Source organism: Scyliorhinus canicula, chromosome 14, assembly GCF_902713615.1.
Source record: "Scyliorhinus canicula chromosome 14, sScyCan1.1, whole genome shotgun sequence".
Lineage (NCBI taxonomy): Eukaryota > Metazoa > Chordata > Chondrichthyes > Carcharhiniformes > Scyliorhinidae > Scyliorhinus > Scyliorhinus canicula.
This window is the reverse complement of record NC_052159.1, coordinates 120,058,677-120,077,297: the sequence shown is the minus strand read 5'-3', so window position 1 is coordinate 120,077,297 and position 18,621 is coordinate 120,058,677. Positions and strand designations below refer to the sequence as shown.

The 18,621-nt window shown below is 48.0% G+C and overlaps 1 protein-coding gene across 5 annotated transcripts in view; it reads right to left on the bottom strand.

Moving 5' to 3' along the window:
- The window catches only part of uggt2 (UDP-glucose glycoprotein glucosyltransferase 2), a 625,263-nt gene that overhangs the window by 603,372 nt on the left and 3,270 nt on the right, over nucleotides 1-18,621 (bottom strand). For 2 of the 5 annotated variants that reach the window (XM_038817830.1, XM_038817832.1), the window contains exon 2: nucleotides 11,418-11,623. The exons of the other annotated variants lie outside the window; for them this stretch is intronic. The gene's annotated coding sequence lies outside the window, so the exon portion shown is untranslated. The remainder of the gene's footprint in view (nucleotides 1-11,417; nucleotides 11,624-18,621) is intronic. 5 annotated transcript variants of the gene reach the window in all.

The following is an 18,621-nucleotide window of genomic DNA, read 5'->3' as shown; positions in this document are numbered from 1 at the left end:
TGGAAAGGTTATACCTGGAAGAGGCAGCTTTCTACCCATTAACAGCTGGGCTGGCGATAAAGCTGATACCAGAGGCGTGGTTCGGCAACTCAACAATGCCAAAGAGAAATCTTGCTGGTCATCATATGCCTTTTGGAATAGCTTTTTGATGATTCCAACACCTTTCTCTGCTTTTCCCTTTGACTGTGGGAACAATGGACTTGACGTGATGTGTTGGAAGTTGTAGCGTTTGCCAAACGAAGACCAGTCCCAACAACTAAAACATTGACCATTATCTGTCATTACCGTCAGGGGTATTCCATGTCTTTTTTTTTTGTAACTAATTTTTATTGGAATTTTTGAAAAATAAATATCAACAGGACAAAAAGAGCAATAACAATAATAAACACCCCCCTGGCATCCGTAACAACGCATATAACAAACCCCCCCCCCCCCCAAGCCCAATAGACAACAAAATAAATTAACAATAAGCAAATTAACTTAAACACTATACCCCTACACCCCCCCTTGCCCCCCCCTCCCCTTGCCCCCCCTCCCCCCCTCCCCTTGCCCCCCTTCCCCTTGCCCCCCCTCCCCTTGCCCCCCTCCCCTTGCCCCCCTCACCTTGCCCCCCCCTCACCTTGCCCCCCCCTCCCCTCCCCTTGCCCCCCCTCCCCTCCCCTTGCCCCCCTCCCCTCCCCTCCCCTTGCTCCCCCCTCCACTTGCCCCCCCGTCCCCTTGCCCCCCCCTCCCCTTGTTCCCCCCTCCCCTTGCTCCCCCCCTCCCCTTGCCCCCCCGTCCCCTTGCCCCCCCTCCCCTTGCCCCCCCCTCCCCTTGCCCCCCCCCCCCTCCCCTTACGTACCATCGAGACATTAGCCGTCCAATAGTACCCAGAGAGGTTGGGCAGCGCCAGCCCCCCTCTATCCCTGACCCGCTCCAAAAAGACACTCCTTACCCTCGGAGTCCCGTGCGCCCAAATAAATCCAAGAATGCTGCTGTTCACCCTCCTAAAAAAGGCCCTCGGAATGAAAATGGAGAGGCACTGAAACAAAAACAAGAACCTCGGGAGCACCGTCATTTTAACGGACTGTACTCTACCCGCCAACGACAACGGCAGCATGTCCCACCGTTTAAATTCCTCCTCCATCTGCTCCACCAACCTAGTAAAATTGAGCTTGTGCAGAGTCCCCCAGGTCCTAGCCACCTGAACCCCCAGGTACCTAAAACTCCTCACTGCCCTCTTTAGCGGGAGCCCAGCAATCCCCTCCTCCTGATCTCCCGGGTGCACAACAAACAGCTCACTCTTGCCCAGGTTCAATTTATAGCCCGAGAAACTCCCAAACTCAGCAAGAATCTCCATCACCTGCGGCATTCCCCCACCGGGTCTGCTATATACAGCAGCAGGACGTCCGCATACAGCGACACTCGGTGCTCCTCCCCACCTCGCACCAAACCCCTCCACCGCCCCGACTCCCTGAGAGCCATGGCAAGAGGCTCAATTGCCAACGCAAAAAGCAAGGGGGACAGGGGGCACCCCTGCCTCGTCCCACGGTGGAGCCTGAAGTACTCGGACCTCCTCCCATTTGTCGCTACACTCGCCATCGGGGCCTCGTACAGCAACCTCACCCGTTTAATAAACCCCACCCCAAACCCGAACCTCTCCAACACCTCCCACAAGTACCCCCACTCAACCCTGTCAAAGGCCTTCTCCGCATCCAATGCCACCACAATCTCCGCCTCTCCTTCTGCTGCCGGCATCATTATCACATTTAGCAGCCTTCGCACGTTAGTGTTCAGCTGCCTCCCCTTCACAAAACCCGTCTGATCTTCATGTACCACTCCCGGCACCCAGTCCTCTATTCTAGTGGCTAAGATCTTCGCCAGCAACTTGGCGTCTACATTCAGCAGTGAAATTGACCTGTATGATCCGCACTGCAAGGGATCCTTATCACGCTTCAGGATCAGGGAAATCAGCGCCCGAGACATCGTCGGGGGCAAAACACGCCCCTCCCATGCCTCGTTGAAGGTCCTAACCAACAGGGGGCCCAGCAGGTCCGCGTATTTCTTATAAAATTCAAACGGGAACCCATCCAGTCCCGGCCCTTTCCCCGACTGCATGTGGCCAATCCCACTGACCAGCGTCTCCAACTCGATCGGCGCCCCCAGTCCCTCCACCTGCTCCTCCTGCACACTTGGAAATCGCAGCCTGGCCAAAAAACTCTCCATTCCCCCTCCCACCGCCGGCGGCTCCGACCAGTACAGTTCCCTGTAAAAGTCCCTAAAGAGCTCATTGACCTCTGCCCCCTGCTGCACCACATTCCCACCCCATCCTTCACTCCACCAATCTCCCTAGCCACGTCCCGCTTACGAGGCTGATGCGCTAGCATCCTGCTCGCCTTCTCTCCATACTCATAGACCGCTCCCTGCGCCTTCCTCCACTGTGTCTCCGCCTTTCTGGTGGTCAATAAATCAAACTTGGCCTGCAAGCTACGCCGCTCCCCCAGCAATCCCTTCTCCGGGGCCTCCGCGTACCTCCTATCCACACTCAACAGCTCCCCCCACCAGTCTCTCCCTCTCCCTCCTCTCCCTATGGGCTCGGATGGAGATCAGCTCCCCCCTAATCACTGCCTTCAGAGCCTCCCACACCATCCACACCTGGACCTCCCCAGTATCATTAACCTCGAGGTACCTCTCGATACATCCCCAAACCCTCCGACACACCTCCTCATCAGCCAACAACCCCACGTCCAGACGCCAACGTGGGTGCTGGTCCCGCACCTCCCCCATCTCCAGATCCACCCAATGTGGAGCATGGTCCGAAATCACAATAGCCGAATACTCGGCCTCCTCCACCCTCGGGACCAGTCCCCTACTCAAAACAAAGAAATCAATGCGGGAATAAACCCTGTGCACATGGGAGGAAAAAAAGAGTACTCCCGAGCCCTCGGCCTCCCAAACCTCCAGGGATCCACTCCTCCCATCTGGTCCATAAACCCCCTCAACACCTTGGCCGCCGCCGGCCTCCTGCCTGTCCTTGAACTAGAACGGTCCAGTAGGGGATCCAGCACCGTATTGAAGTCCTCCCCCACCATGATCAAGCCCCCCACCTCCAGGCCAGGAATGCGGCCCAACATACGCCTCATGAAACCAGCATCATCCCAATTTCGGGCGTACACATTTACCAACACCACCCTCTCCCCCTGCAGCTAACCGTTCACCATCACATATCTGTCGCCACTATCAGCCACAACCTCAGACGCCTCAAACGCCACCCTCTTCCCCACCAGGATCGCCACCCCCCCTGGTTCTTCGAGTCGAGCCAGAATGGCCACTCCGACCCGACAGGTTCCCGCCGGAGCCGTCCACACCTGGGTCGCTTCCGGCAGGAACTGTGCAGGAACACTGGGGGGGGGGGGGGGACAGCCTGTTGAGGGGGGGGGGGGGGGGGGGTGGCCTCCGATGGGGTCTGGCCCGTGATCGGGGCCCACCAGTCGGCAGGCCAACCTCTCTAAACGAGGACCTCCTTTCCTCCGCCACCCCACAAGATCCATCCGCCAGGGGGCTAGGAACGGCGTCGCGTATTTAACGCATGCTGGGCCTTGGAGCTGTGTAAAAAGTGGCGCTGCGTAAATGATGCAGCCGGCATCGCGTAAATGAAGTCACCCATGCATGCGCGGTTGTCGTCCTCCCTGAGGCCGCCCCGCAAGAAGATGGCGGATGGATCTTGCGGGGTGGCGGAGGAAAGGAGGTCCTTGTTTAGAGAGGTCGGTCTGCCGACCGGTGGGCCCCGATCGCGGGCCAGACCCCATCGGAGGCCCCCCCCCCCCAACAGGCTGTCCCCCCCCCCCCCCCAGTGTTCCTCCAAGCGCCATCTTCTTGCGGGGCGGCCTCAGGGAGGACAGCAACCGCGCATGCACGGGTGACTTCATTTACGCGATGCCGGCCGCATCATTTACGCAGCGCCACTTTTTACACAGCTCCAAGGCCCAGCACGCGTAAAATACGCGACGCCACTCCTAGCCCCCTGGGAGCGGGAGAATAGGGGGCTGGGAGCAGGCTCCAACACCAGAGTGAAACACTCCGGTTTTCACTCCAGCGTCAGGACTTTGTCTCCATTTTGGAAAATCGTGCCCCCCCCCCCCCCCCCCCCCCATATTTAGATCCTTTCTAATTATAGAACATAGAACATAGAACATTACAGCACAGAACAGATCCTTCGGCCCTCGATGTTGCGCCGACCTGTGAAACCACTCTAAAGCCCATCTACACTGTTCCCTTATCACCATATGTTCATCCAATGACCATTTGAATGCCCTTAGTGTTGGCGAGTCCACTCCTGTTGCAGGCAGGGCATTCCACGCCCTTACTACTCTCTGAGTAAAGAACCTATCTCTGACATCTGTCCTGTATATCTCTCCCCTCAATTTAAAGCTATGTCCCCTCGTGCTAGCCATCACCATCCGAGGAAAAAGGCTCTCACTGTCCACCCTATCTAATCCTCTTGATCATCTTGTATGCCTCAATTAAATGACCTCTTAACCTTCTCTCCAACGAAAACAGCCTCAAGTCCCTCAGCCTTCCCTCATAAGATCTTCCCTCCATACCAGGCAACATCCTGGTAAATCTCCTGAAGGACAATGATCCATTTCAACTGTGAAATGAGGCAGTCCAAGCATCGAGTGGTGGAATTTGGGTATACCAGTAAATAAACCTACACATTCTTTTTCTATTTGTGCATATCTCTGTTCCGTTGGAGCAATAGGTTTCCAGAGATCGTCCTCGGGTTTCTGAAGTAGTACAGCTCCAATTCCATTCTGACAGGCATCAGTGGAGTTCTTAGTTTATTTGATCGAATCAAAGTGTAGAAGGGAAGTTAATGAGTTACCAATTTAGAAGCATGTTGGGAATATTGACTATATTTTAACACTGCTTTTGAGCCAAAATAAGCAGGTCAAGTAATGTAAACCAAATACTGCTTGGTATCTTGTACTCGGCCTTATTATGATAATAAGTTGTTCTTCGGAAGGACAACAAAATGCGTACTCAAATAGTGTTTAAACCAAGGGCAAAACATTCATATTTCCTCTTACGTATGTTCCCAAGTTTTATCTCTTCAAAGTTATTTATTTCACACTATAAATATAATAGTTTTCATCTCATAACTCAGAGAGTAGTGAATTAGCTTTTTGCAGCTGGAACGCTCTCTCTCCACAAATATATTTGTGTCAATAAATTTCCTTAAATCGAACCTCGAGGGATTTGTCTTTGTTATGATTTCTCAGAAAAATTGGTGTAGTCGTTGCAGTTTCCCTAAGTTAACAGGAAGTGAACCCCGAAACGAATCTCTAAACAGGACTCTCTCAGCTGAAACGGAGTGAGCCATAGCGCGACCCCAGCTGAAAGGGGGGTCTGCGGCTCGGCAGCCTTAATTACTGGCCAGTGACTCATGCTCGGAGAGTTATCTTAATTAATAAATTAATGATAGCTGCATGGGAAGAAAAAGGTGCCTTAGAGACTAAATTTGTTTTTAAAAAGACTTTGAGGTTCGTGAAAGGATAAACACCGTGCGCTCCCTGTAGTATTTGTAAATGATTTCCACGGTCATTGTTATTGTTATGTATATGTTCTAAAGTAGAAGGAACAATGAGCAATAAACTTGTCACCCCCTCACAGGTTGTCCCGAAGCCTCGGTAAAGATATCCAGAGTGAGAAAGAAGGTGAACTCCTTAAAGAAAACAGATAAGGGAGTCAAAATGAGTAAGAAAATGAAAAGAAACAATCGTAAAGCAATGGAATGAGGTAGGAAAACTATATGTCCCGCATAGGAATCTAATGAAGCTGAACCCCTCTAAACAAAAACAGGGGAGTAAAAGTAAATAAAAGATTAAGGTAAAAGCATAACAGATGAGTTCCTTTAGGGAAAGGGAATTCAGATTTTCTGTAGCCGTGAGATAAGGCTAACGGTTAACTGTGATATTTGTGAGCTGTGAGAATCTGTGTTTTGTTTAATCAATTAATTTTAAGCAAAGCATGAAGTGGGTTGTATTTTTTATCGTCTGTCTTTGTGAGTCAAGAGTCAGACATTAGAACTTAAGTGATTATTGTTGAGATTTCTCTAATGAACGAAAACATTGGAAATTCCGATGAGTTTAAAAGAAAGTGTCTTTACGAATTAAAGTCATTGAATATGAATAGATTTTTAGATTACGTGAAAAGACGTAAATGGCATCATGCTAAGTTCTCCGCCCCTTAGATTCTGCAGGAAACATTAACCATTTCAGCAGACAGTTGATCTTTTCTGAATTGACAAAGAAAAAATATACATCTCTAATAGCCAATGCCTATAAAATCAATCATTGGAAATTGACTTAAATGTGTGCTAGTCATAGCCCCCTTCCAGGGGATGTTTTGCTTCTTCTAAAATACTCTTCTGGTGCATCTTGGCTTTGAAGGATGGGATCCACCCGGCAGAAGTGGGGGCTGGGTTCCCAATAATAATAATCATTTGAATGAAGGAAATTAGTTCCTCGAACACTGGTTAGCAAATAGAGGGAAAGAGGTTATCATGCAAGGGGCCAAGGAGCATTTAGCCCCCAGGAAGGATGTACCGCAACTAGCGGTACATCCTATTAGGCAGACAGACACTCTACAAATTAGGAGTGGTAATACATTGCATTGATAATGGAATGTTTATAGAACTGTCTCAAATACAAGCTCATCAGCTGCAAAATGTAATAACTTCTGAGCCTGCACCCAATCGCTCTCTGTCTGTGTTCTATGCTGGCAGTTGAACGTTAACCCTTACAGTACTACTGTTAAAAAAAAATCTAAAAACTGCAGGAAGTCTTACAAAAGATTAATGACCCTTGGGCACAGCTATTAAAACACCTGAAAGAGTCCAGACGAGAGAATATAGTGACCCATTGCATGGCTTGGTATGCTCGTGAGGATGAGCACTCATACAATTTACAAACGCAAAGTCACTTAGGACAGCAGCCATCATTGCATATTACTCATTTTTATTTTTCAGTGTTGAAGGATTAGGGATGTTAGTACAGTTGACCCATAGTCAGAGGGACCTTTTTAGGATGGGTTTAACTTCAGATCCTCATTTAACATTGGCCGTAAGACATCCCGCTAAGGCAAAGCAAATAGGAGAAGTGATCAAAGAGACCAAAGGAAAAAAGATGCTAACACTGGGGCTGTTGTCAGTAACAACTTCATGTCCTTCCATTTAGTTTCATGCCGAGACGTCCACAAAAAGGAAACCTTTTCCTACGGCTGTTGTTCTGGTCGATAAATTGGGAATTAATTTACCCAAGAAATTCATGACACCAAACATCCTGAGAATGGCTTTTTTATCTTTTCGAATTGGCATTTGACCAATACTTTATCTTGAAATGGTTGCACACCATCTTTCAAAATTACATCTCCCAGAAACTTTACTTTCTCTATGCTTTATTTTTTAATTTCAGGCCATGTGAATCAATTCTCATCATTACTTGCATGAGTCTTGAACAATGTTCTTCTGGCGTAGTTGACCATATTATAACGTCATTGACGTAGATTCCAGGTACACCTTTGGTTATCGTTTCCGTCACCCTGTAGAATATTTAAGTGAAGATAATCCCAAAAGGTACCCTGTTAAAACAGTACCTTCCAAACAATGCATTGAAAGTGCACAACTTTCCACATTTATTATCCAACTGAAGCTGCCAAAATCCTCGTGAGTCATCCAGTTTCGTAAAGTATTTGGCATGAGCCATCTGTGCAGTGATTTCTTCTTGTGTCGGGATCAGGTAGTGCTCCCGTTTGATATTGTCATTGAGATCTTTTGGATCAATGCATATGTGTAAGCCACCATTTGGTTTGCAGACACACACCATTGAGCTCACCCAGTCAGTTGGCTCAGTGACTTGGGAGATGATTTTGCACTCCAACAACCTGTCGGTCTCTTAAAGGTGCTGGCACTCTGCGAGGTGGATGTATGATCGGCTTAGCATCGCTCTTTAGCTGAACGCTATAAGTGAACGGTAACATGCCCATTCCACGGAATACATAGAATAGAATAGAACAGTATAGCACAGAACAGGCCCTTCGGCCCTCAATGTTGTGCCGAGCAATGATCACCCTACTTAAACCCACGTAACCCGTATGCCCGTAACCCAACAATCCCCCCATTAACCTTACACTACGGGCAATTTAGCATTGCCAATCCACCTAACCCGCACATCTTTGGACTGTGGGAGGAAACCGGAGCACCCGGGAGGAAACCCACGCACACATGGGGTTGACGTGCAGACTCCACACAGACAGTGACCCAGCCGAGAATCGAACCTCGGACCCTGGAGCTGTGAAGCATTGATGCTAACCACCATGCTACCGTGAGGCATGGGAAATTGCATGGGATCTCATCTATCTCATCACTTAGAGAACCAATAGATTGGCTAACAATATGGATTCTCTGCACTAAATTTAGCTGTATCCCTGCATCCACACCTATCAATGACAATTTAGTCAAGTCAACTATCTCAAACTCTAAGGGAATGCATATCTCATGGTTCTTGACTGTAAGGCAGCATAGACCATAAGACCATTAGACACAGGAGCAGAATTAGGCCACTCGTCCCATCGAGTCTGCTCCGCCATTCAATCATGGCTGATATTTTTCATATCCCCATTCTCCTGCCTTCTCCCCATAACCCCAATCCCTTTATTAATCGAGAACCCATCTATCTCTGTCTTAAAAGACATTCGGTGATTTGGACACCACAGCCTTCTGCGGCAAAGAGTTCCACAGATTCACCACACTCTGGCTGAAGAAATTCCTCCTCACCTCTGTTTTAAAAAGGATCGTCCCTTTAGTCTGAGATTGTGTCCTCTGGTTCTAGTTTTTCCTACAAGTGGAAACATCCTCTCCACATCCACTCTATCCAGGCCTCACAGTATCCTGTAAGTTTCAATAAGATCCCCACTCATCCTTCTAAACTCCAATGAGTACAGACCCAGAGTCCTCAGCTGTTCCTCATGCAACAAGCACTTCATTCCAGGGATCATTCTTGGAAAACCCCTTTGGACCCTTTCCAAGGCCAGCACATCCTTCCTCAGATACGGGGCCCAAAACTGCTCACAATACTCCAAACGAGGTCTGACCAGAGCCTTATATAGCCTCAGAAGTACATCCCTGGTCTTGTATTCTAGCCCTCTCGACATGAATGCTAACATTGCATTTGCCTTCCAAACTGCCGACTGAACCTGCACGTTAACCTTAAGAGATTCGTGAACAAGGACTCCCAAGTCCCTTTGCGCTTCTGATTTCCTCAGCATTTCCCCATTCAGAAAATAGTCTAAGCCTCCATGTCACCTTCGAAAGTGTATAACCTCACACTTTTCCACATTGTATTCCATCTGCCACTTCTGTGCCCACTCTCCTAGCCTGTCCATGTCCTTCTGCAGTCTGCCTGCTTCCTCAATACCACCTGTCCCTCTACAGATCTTTGCATCATCTGCAAACTTAGCAACATTGCCCTCAGTTTCTTCTTCCAGATCATTAATGTACATTGTGAAAAGTTGCGGTCCCAGCACCAACCCCTGAGGCACACCACTAGTCACCGGTTGCCATCCTGAAAAAGACCCCTTTATCCAAAGATGTGCGGATTAGGTGGATTGGCCGTGCTAAATTGCCCGTAGTGTAAGGTTAATGGGGGGGATTGTTGGGTTACGGGTATACGGGTTACATGGGTTTAAGTAGGGTGATCATTGCTCGGCACAACATCGAGGGCCGGAGGGCCTGTTCTGTGCTGTACTGTTCTATTCTATTCTATCCCCACTCTCTGACTTCTGCCAGTCAGCCAATCCTCTATCCATGCCAGGATCTTACCTTTAACACCATGGGCCCTTAACTTATTTAACAATCTCCTATGCGGCACCTTGTCAAAGGCCTTCTGGAAATCTAAATATATCATGTCCACTGGTCTAACTTCTTTGTTATTTTTTCAAAGAACTCTAACAGATTTGTCAGACGTGACCTCCCCTTGACGAAGCCGTGCTGAACCTCTTGTTGCAATTTTGTTTCCATTGTAGTCAGTCAGACGACATTTGGACAATTGTATCTTTGAGGACTTTTTGATTAGTGTCAGATCAGTATCCGTAATTAGATTAGCATGAACACCTGCGTTAAGCTAAAATAAAACATCTGAATCATTCACGTTCAGTGGAACAGTCCAGTCCTCCTTCTGATCAGAAGTTTGTAATTTTTTATTTTTATCAGTGGCCAATTGATTGACCCTTGTAACCGCATCAAATATGAAAGTGTCTTATCGGGTTTCTGAATTTTAATGAGAATTTTTTTCTTCTGCACACTACTTTCTTATTGTATTTAAACAATTTTTTTTTTAAAGAGTCTTGGTTTCGCTGAGGTTGAATGACATTGGGAGGCAAAATGATTTGATTTACCACATTGTAAGCATTTTTTTCCAAGTGCAGAACAATCTTTTCTAAAGTGAGCCTGTCCACAATGGGTACACGTCATCATGTCAGGTTCAAAATGGCCACCTGCAGTGGTGCGCTGGTTTCTCAACTGCGTCACTCAGTTAATGGCGTCGGCCTCGTTCTCCAATTTTGCACCCTTTTCCCAAGCCTTAAACTCTGTATATTGGTTTCATCGAATGTACAGTGCAGAAGGAGGCCATTCGGCAGTTCGAGTCTGCACCAGCTCTTGGAAAGAGCACCCCACTTAAGTCCATATATACCCGCAACCCAGTAACTTCACCTAACCCAAGGACAATTTAGCATGGCCAATCCACCTAACCTGCACATTATTGGACTGTGGGAGGAAACCAGAGCATTCGGAGGAAGCTCACGCATACACAGGGAAAACGTGCAGACTCCACACAGACAGTCATCCAAGCCGGGAATCGAACCTGGGACCCTGGAGCTGTGAAGCAACAATGCTAACCACTGTGCTACCGTGCTGCCCCAGCTTGCTCGCTAGCCTTAGAGATTAATCGCTTCATCTGAAGACAGCATTGGATGCTGAAGTAAATGTTCACGCAAACTCTCAGCAATAAGGGGAAAATGGAATTGATCACGGCTGAGTGAATTCATTACTGACAAAAAATTGCAAGCCTGAGCTCGCAGTCTGACACTAGTAACAAATGAATCAATCGATTCGACTTGTTGCTGCATCCTTTTTTAAACATGTAGCGCTCATAAGTTTCATTAACCTGAACTTTGCATTGGATGTCGAATTTTTTCATTCTCAAATTTGTTTTTATCATTAACATCTTCAAATTGGAAAGAACTGTATAACTCTTGCGGTCCACCTACAGTTAGGAGAAGCTCAATTTTACGCTGATCAGCGGCAGACTCTAGCGTGGAGGCAGAAAAATACAATTCAATCTGTTGTTTGAAAGTTTTGTAATTGAGATCAAGTTTACCAGTTGTCTTGAAGTGCCTGGGCTTCTGCAGACCTTCCATCTTACAGGCTGGAACTTGGTGCTGTCAACAAGATCTGGTCAGTAGTGCGATGGTTCTTATTCTTTTCTTTTTACCAATCTCTCTAGCTAACTGCTTGCTATTCTTTCAGGAATCATTCCGAGGTACCATGTGGTGTTCTTTGTGTTGCTAATACTCAGGATGAATCCTGGAAGCAATGTACACAAAGACCACAAAGCTAGGTTAAATTAACAATGCTATATTTTATTACACTACTTATTATACAGTTCGAACACTATTCCTAAAGCTAGCAATATTATAAACTATAATTAAAATCTCCACTGTACCAACACCTATTTCACACATACTGGCCGGGTTTCTCCGACCACACCCCCCCCCCCCCCCCCCCCCCCCCCCCGGCCAGGTTGGAGAACCCTGGGAGGAGGCGCGAATCCTGCCCTACCGCCGGCTGCTCTATTCTCCGGCGGTGCTTTTCGGGCGGCAGTGGGATTTCCGCCACGCCGGTCGGCATCTGTTGACAGCGGCCCTCCCGGTGATTCTCCGGGCCCCGATGGGCTGAGCGCCCGTCCATTCTTGGCCAGTCCCGCCGGTGTGAATTACTCACCTCACGCATGGCGGGACCTGGCAGGTGAGTGTGCGGGAGCATCCTCGGAGGAGGGTGAGGGGAGGATCCGACACCGGGAGGGACCCCCACAGTGGCCTGCCCGCGAGCGGCACCCACCGATATGTGGGCGGGCTTGTTCTGTGGGGGGACTTCTTTCTTCCGCGCCGGGTCCCTGTAGGGACCTGTCATATTGTCCAGGGGCTGGCGCAGAGAAGAGAATCCCCCACGAATGCGCGAAAATACATCGGCCGATCTACGCATGCGCGGAATCATGGCAGCCGTTCCGCGCACATGCAAGATCACGCCAGCCTTTCCACGCATGCACGAACTTGCCCCGACCCTTCGCCACCGGTTGGAGCGACGCCAACCCCTCCGGCATCCAACCAGTCCCCGAAAATGCAGAGAATTCCGCACTTTCGGGAGCTGTTGATACCCGAGTGGTTGATCCTACTCCTGCCTCTAACTGTTTATCCAGTGATAGTTTTCAACAAAAAAAATCTCAGACTTGGTAGAAACAGGAGTTGGACTTACAAAGTCCAACAAGGACCAACAAAGAGGGGCTGGTTTAGCTCACTCAGCTAAATCGCTGGCTTTTAAAGCAGACCAAGCAGGCCAGCAGCACGGTTCGATTCCCGTACCAGCCTCCCCGGACAGGCGCCGGAATGTGGCGACTAGGGGCTTTTCACAGTAACTTCATTGAAGCCTACTCGTGACAATAAGCGATTTTCATTTTTTCAAAGAGCACAGTCCTCTGGTGAAGGATTCTACTCCTGTTATTTGAGCCTCTGCTTAGTCCCAAGAAGGGAGAATCCCGCCCACTATCTCTACTTGTTCTCTGATTCATAGATTCATAGAATTTACAGTGCAGGAGGCCATTCAGCCCATCGAGTCTGCACCGGCTCTTCGAAAGAGAACCCTACCCAAGGTCCACACCTCCACCCTATCCCCATAACCTAGTAACCCCACCCAACACTAAGGGCAATTTTGGACACTAAGGGCAATTTATCATGGCCATCCACCTAACCTGCACATCTTTGTGACTGTGGGAGGAAACCAGAGCACCCGGAGGAAACCCACGTACACACGGGGAGGATGTGCAGACTCCGCACAGACAGTGACCCAAGCTGGAATCGAACCTGGGACCCTGGAGCTGTGAAGCGATTGTGCTATCCACAATGCTACCGTGCTGCCCTGATCTCCTTCTACTCTCTCCAACCCGCCTTCTTTTGAGAGGCATTCCTTTTCATAGGTCTGCTTCCAGCTCCATCTGGTGGTAGGATAAAATATGACATTAACCCTGAATCTGCTCGACATTATACATAATGTCACAGAAAACAACAGTGAGACCCCAGAACTTCAGGAGAATTCGAGGGCAGAAGTGTTTGCAGTGGGCATCACCAAGGAATAGGTTCTGGGAAAACTGAAGGGACTGGAAGTTGATAAATCACCTGGACTGCACCCCAGAGTTCCAAAGGACAGAGCTGAGGAGATTGTGGAGGCATAGGTGGTGATCTTTCAGGAATCACCAGAGGCAGGTAGGGTCCCAGCAGACTGGAAAATGGCTAATGTAGCACCCCTGTTTAAGAAGGGAGGGAAGCCGAAGACGGAAAATTGTAGGCCTGTTAGCCTGACATCGGTCATTGATAAGATTTTAGAGTCCATTATTAAAGTTGAGGTTGCAGAGTACTTGGAAGTGCATGGTAAAATAGGACTGATTCAGCACGGCTTCATTAAGCGGTGGCCATGTCTGACAAATCTGATAGAATTCTTTGAGGAGGTAACAAGGAAGTTAGACAAAGGAGAACCATGGGTGTGATTTATTTAGATTTTCGGAAGGCCTTTGACAAGGTGCCGTATAGGAGACTGTTAAATAAGTTAGAGTCCACGATGTCAATCCCAGAGGATTGTCTGACTGGCAGAAGGCAGAGAGTGGGGATAAAGGATTCTTTTTAGGATTGCAGCCAGTGACGGGTGGTGTGCCTCAGGAGACAGTGTTGGGATACACCTTTTCACAATATACATTAACGATCTGGAAGAAGGAACTTAAGGCACTGTTGCCAAGTTTACAAATTATACAAATATATGCAGAGGGACAGGAGTATTGAGGAAGCAGGAGGGGGCTGCAGGAGGTCTTGGACAGGCCAGGAGAGTGGGCAAAGAAGTGGCAGATGGAATACAATGTGGAAAAGTGTGAGGTTATGCACTTTGGTAAGAAGAATGGAGGCTATACTATTTTCTAAATCAGGAAACCAGAAGCACAAAGGGACTTGGGAGTCCTGGTTCAAGATTTTCTTAAGGTTAACGCACAGGTTAAGTTAGCAATTTGGAAGGCAAATGCAATGTTCACATTCATGTTGAGAGAGCTAAAATAAAAGAGCAGGGATAAACTTGTGAGCCTGTAAAAGGCTCTGGTCAGACCCCATTGGAGTACTGTGAGCAGTTTTGGCCCCGTATCGAAAGAAGGATGTGCTGGCCTTGGAAAAGGTCCAGAGGAGGTTCACAACAATGATCCCTGCATCTCACTATCCACTCTGTCCATGCCACTCATAATTTGTAGACCTCTATCAGGTTGCCTCTCAACCTCCGTTGTTCAAGTGAGAACAGACCAAATTCATCTCACCTCTCCTCATAGCTAATGCCCTCCATACCAGGCAACATCCTAGTAAACCGAGTTAGGTTTCTGACTATTTCTTTACTCTCTGTCCTGTTACTTTGTTTTGGAACTGTGTTGAGTTCCCCTGAGGCCTTCACTTCTGCCCCACATGTGCTAGTTTGAAGTTCTTGTAACCACTCTATTTATTCTTTCCGTCAGACCACTGGTCCCAGAGCGGTTCAGGTGGAGACAGTCTCTCCTGTACAGATCTCTCCTGTCCAATATTGATGTCAGTGCACCATGAAACGGAACCCCTCTTATCCTTCACCACTGCTTGAGCCACCTTTTTGATTCCCAAATTTTCTCATCCCTATGCCAATTTGCACATGCCTCGGATAATAATGGAGAGATTATAAGCCTTGACAACCTGTTCTTTAATTTTGGTCCTAGTTCCTGGCATTCCCCAAACAGGTCCTCTTTCCTAGTCAAGACAAATGTAGGTCACTTTCAGTGTGAAACAGGAGAACTGATAATAGAAACCAAAGGAACGGCAAGAGCAATTAAACAAATACTTTTGTTCAAAATAAAAGCAAATTACTGCCGATGCTGGAATCTGAAACGAAAGGGAAAATGCTGGAAAATCTCAGCAAGTCTGGCAGCATCTGTAGTGAGAGAAAAGAGCTAACGTTTCGAGTCCGATGACTCTTTGTCAAAACTTTTGTTCTGTCTTCATGGCAGAAGACACAAATAACTTCCCAGAAATGCGAGGGAACAAGGGTTGAGTGAGAAGGAGAAACTGAAGGAAATTAGTAGTACTCAAAATATAGTGCTGGAGAAAATAAAGGGACTGAAAGTGATACCCAGGGCCTGACAATCTACATCACAGAGTACTAGCGAAGTTGGTCACGGAAATAGTGGATGTGGTGGTTGTCATCTTCCAATATTCTATTGATTCCAGAACAGTCCAGCAGATTTGGGTGGGGTAATCATATTATTTATAAAAGGAGAGAGTAAACAGGAAATTACAAACTGGTTAATCTAACATCAGTAGAAGGGAAAATGACAAAAGAGGACACAAATCAGACAGCAGAAATGCTGAAAAATGAAAGGTTTAGTGAGAGGGAAAAACTGAGGGGGATCAACATTAATAGAGAAACGGTGCTGGGAAAATTGATGGGAATGAAGGCAGATCCCCAGAGCCTGAGAATCTGCATCCCAGACTGCTTATGGAGGTGGCTCTGGAAATAGTGGACGCATTGGTGGTCATCTTCCGGGATTCTATAGATTCTGGTACTGTCCCTGCAGATTGGAGGGTAGCTCACGTCACTCCGATATTCAAAAAGGGAGGTAGAGAGAAAGCAGGGAATTATCGACCAGTAAGCCTAACATCGGTAGTGGGGAAAATGCGTGAATCCATTATCAAGGGCTTTATAGCGGAACATTTTGAAAGCAGTGGCAGGGTCAGTCAGAGTCAGCATGGATTTATGAAGGGAACATCATGCTTGACAAATCTGTTGGAATTCTTTGAAGATGTAACCAGTCCAGTTGACAAGGGGGAGCCAGTCAATGTGGTCGATATTTGGACTTTCAGAAGGCGTTTAACAAAGTCCAGCATAAGAGATTATTGTGTAAAATTAAATCGCATAGGATGGGGGAAATGGAGGTGGAAAGAAAACTGAGAGGAAACAAAGAGTGGGGATTAATGGGACCTTTTCAAATTGGCAGGCAGTAACTAGTTGGGTGCCACAGGGATCGGTGCTGGGACCCCAGCTATTCACAATACATATTAATGATTTGGATGAGGGAACAAAATGGAATATCTCAAAGTTTGCAGATGATACCAAGTTAGGTGGGAGGGTGAACTGTGACGAGGATGCAGGAATCCTATTGCATGATCTGGACAGATTGGGCAAGTGGGAAAATCAATGGCAGATGCAGTATAATTTGGATAAGTGTGAGGTTATTCACTTTGAAAGCAAAACCAGGAAGGTGGATTACTATCTGAATGTGTGTGCAGCAGGACCTGGGTGTCCTTGTGCACCAGACGTTGAATGTAAGCATGCAGATGCAGCAGGCGATAAAGAAGGCATGCTTACATTCAACGTCTGGTGCTCCTTCAACCCCTCCACAACCCTTTCTTCTCACAATCCTTCCACAGCTGAGAACCACTCGTGCGGCTAGCCATCTGTCTCTACAGGACAAGTTCTTGCACAATCGTCGGGAGAGGACCTAGACTGGCCGGAGGCGTGCCAGACTTAAAAATCCTCACTACCTTCAAGGAACTGGCCCTGGATGTGACAGGGGTGGCCGAGGACAGAGTGTTGGTCGTTCTGAGTTAGTGTGTTTAACACTCCTCCAATAGAGGCAGTGTGCTAAACACTCGTTTGGCTCTGTTTCTTATTTCTATGCTCTGGAGTCGCCAGGTGCCGTAAGAGACACCGTCACAAGTGCTAAGGTCAAGTTCAAGTCAATAAAGTCATACACCGATTAGTAAGTCCAAAACAATTAGAGTGTATTATAACAATTATAATAAATACTCATGCACACGCTAAAAAACTAACTTACTTCTACTATTAAACGACTAATACTTATCTAAGTAGGAACAAGCAAGGTCAGGGAACAAGGCCTTTGTTCCTTTCTGGTCTGCAACTTCTGTTCGCTAATAGTCGGCAAGAGTATAAGCAATGCCTGGGTCACGTAGCGATCGTCGTTTTGGCACTTACTTATCGATGGCTGCTGCTCAACGGCTGGTGTAAAAGACAGGATCTGGAGGCTGGAGTCGGAGGCCGGAGACAGGAGGCAACAGGAGACAGCAGGAGCCGGAGACAAAACAGGCCGAACCATGTGCGGGACCTTCTTTTTATAGGTCCCCAGAGGTCAGTGCCCCTTGAGGCGGGCTCTCTCACCTGCTGGGGATCGATTGGGTCTTTCCCAATCGATATGATTCGAACCCCCCTATCCTAGGGTCGTTCCTTGATGGCTGGGGCAGTTGTTAGGACTCATTGTCCTAGTTTCGTTGGCGCCATCCTGTCTGCTTAGCTATTGAAAAGTATCAATCGATACTTAAGTGTATCTATTGTGTCCAGGGTTGTCCCGGTATCACCTCATTAGTATGTAGATGGCTTTCCCATTAACATCGCTGCCTGGACTCTGCAGCTGTGGGGAAACCGGTTTTTGCAAATGTCTGAATGCTGCAAGCTTCTGCAAGCTGTATGCTCTTTACTGTCCGTTTTTCCCTGCAGTCTTTGCAGTTCTCCATTTTGTGTTACTGGTGTCCATTTTAGATGGCTACAAGAGCTGTCACAGAAGTGACGATCCACTGGGCTCCATTCGGAGGACCTCCCAAACGGGAGTTGTTATTCCCTTACTGACTGGCCCATCCCTCCACTGACCACATGTCCATTCTCCCGCAGGTCCTCCAGCTGACAGGGCTGACCCATCCCAGGTAACCCATCTCTCCAGCCTCCCAGAAGAAGACCTTGGAAGAAAGTTCCGAGATAGACATGATTGAGGCATCGCAGCTGTTATCCCCACCCTCCACCAACACAGATACACGCACCTTGGTGGGAAATGTTTGTCAGGCTTCTGGGGCACGATCTAGTGAGCACCACACAACTGCTGATGCACATCAAATGGAACCCCTAGGCGAAACAGTAGTTGGAGGTCTGCTAGATCCCTGGATCCAGCTGGGTGCTCTGGTACAGGGCCTCTGGTACAGGGCTACCCATAGCTGACGGAGACAATAGCGTGCAGCTGGGACATTCAGAGCGAGATGTCAGTGACACTTCAACAGGTCCAAAGCTGACTGGAGGAGTCCGAGAGGCTACAGGCCTCCCTGTAACTGTTCAAAACAGCATTCCATCTCTCTCTCTCTCAGCTCCACCCAGCTCCTCAAACAAAGGTTCTCTGGGGTTTCCAGACTTGAACTTATCATTTTATCTTTGCTGATTGCCCACTCCTGTTTTTACAAAAGAACAGAGACATCCTA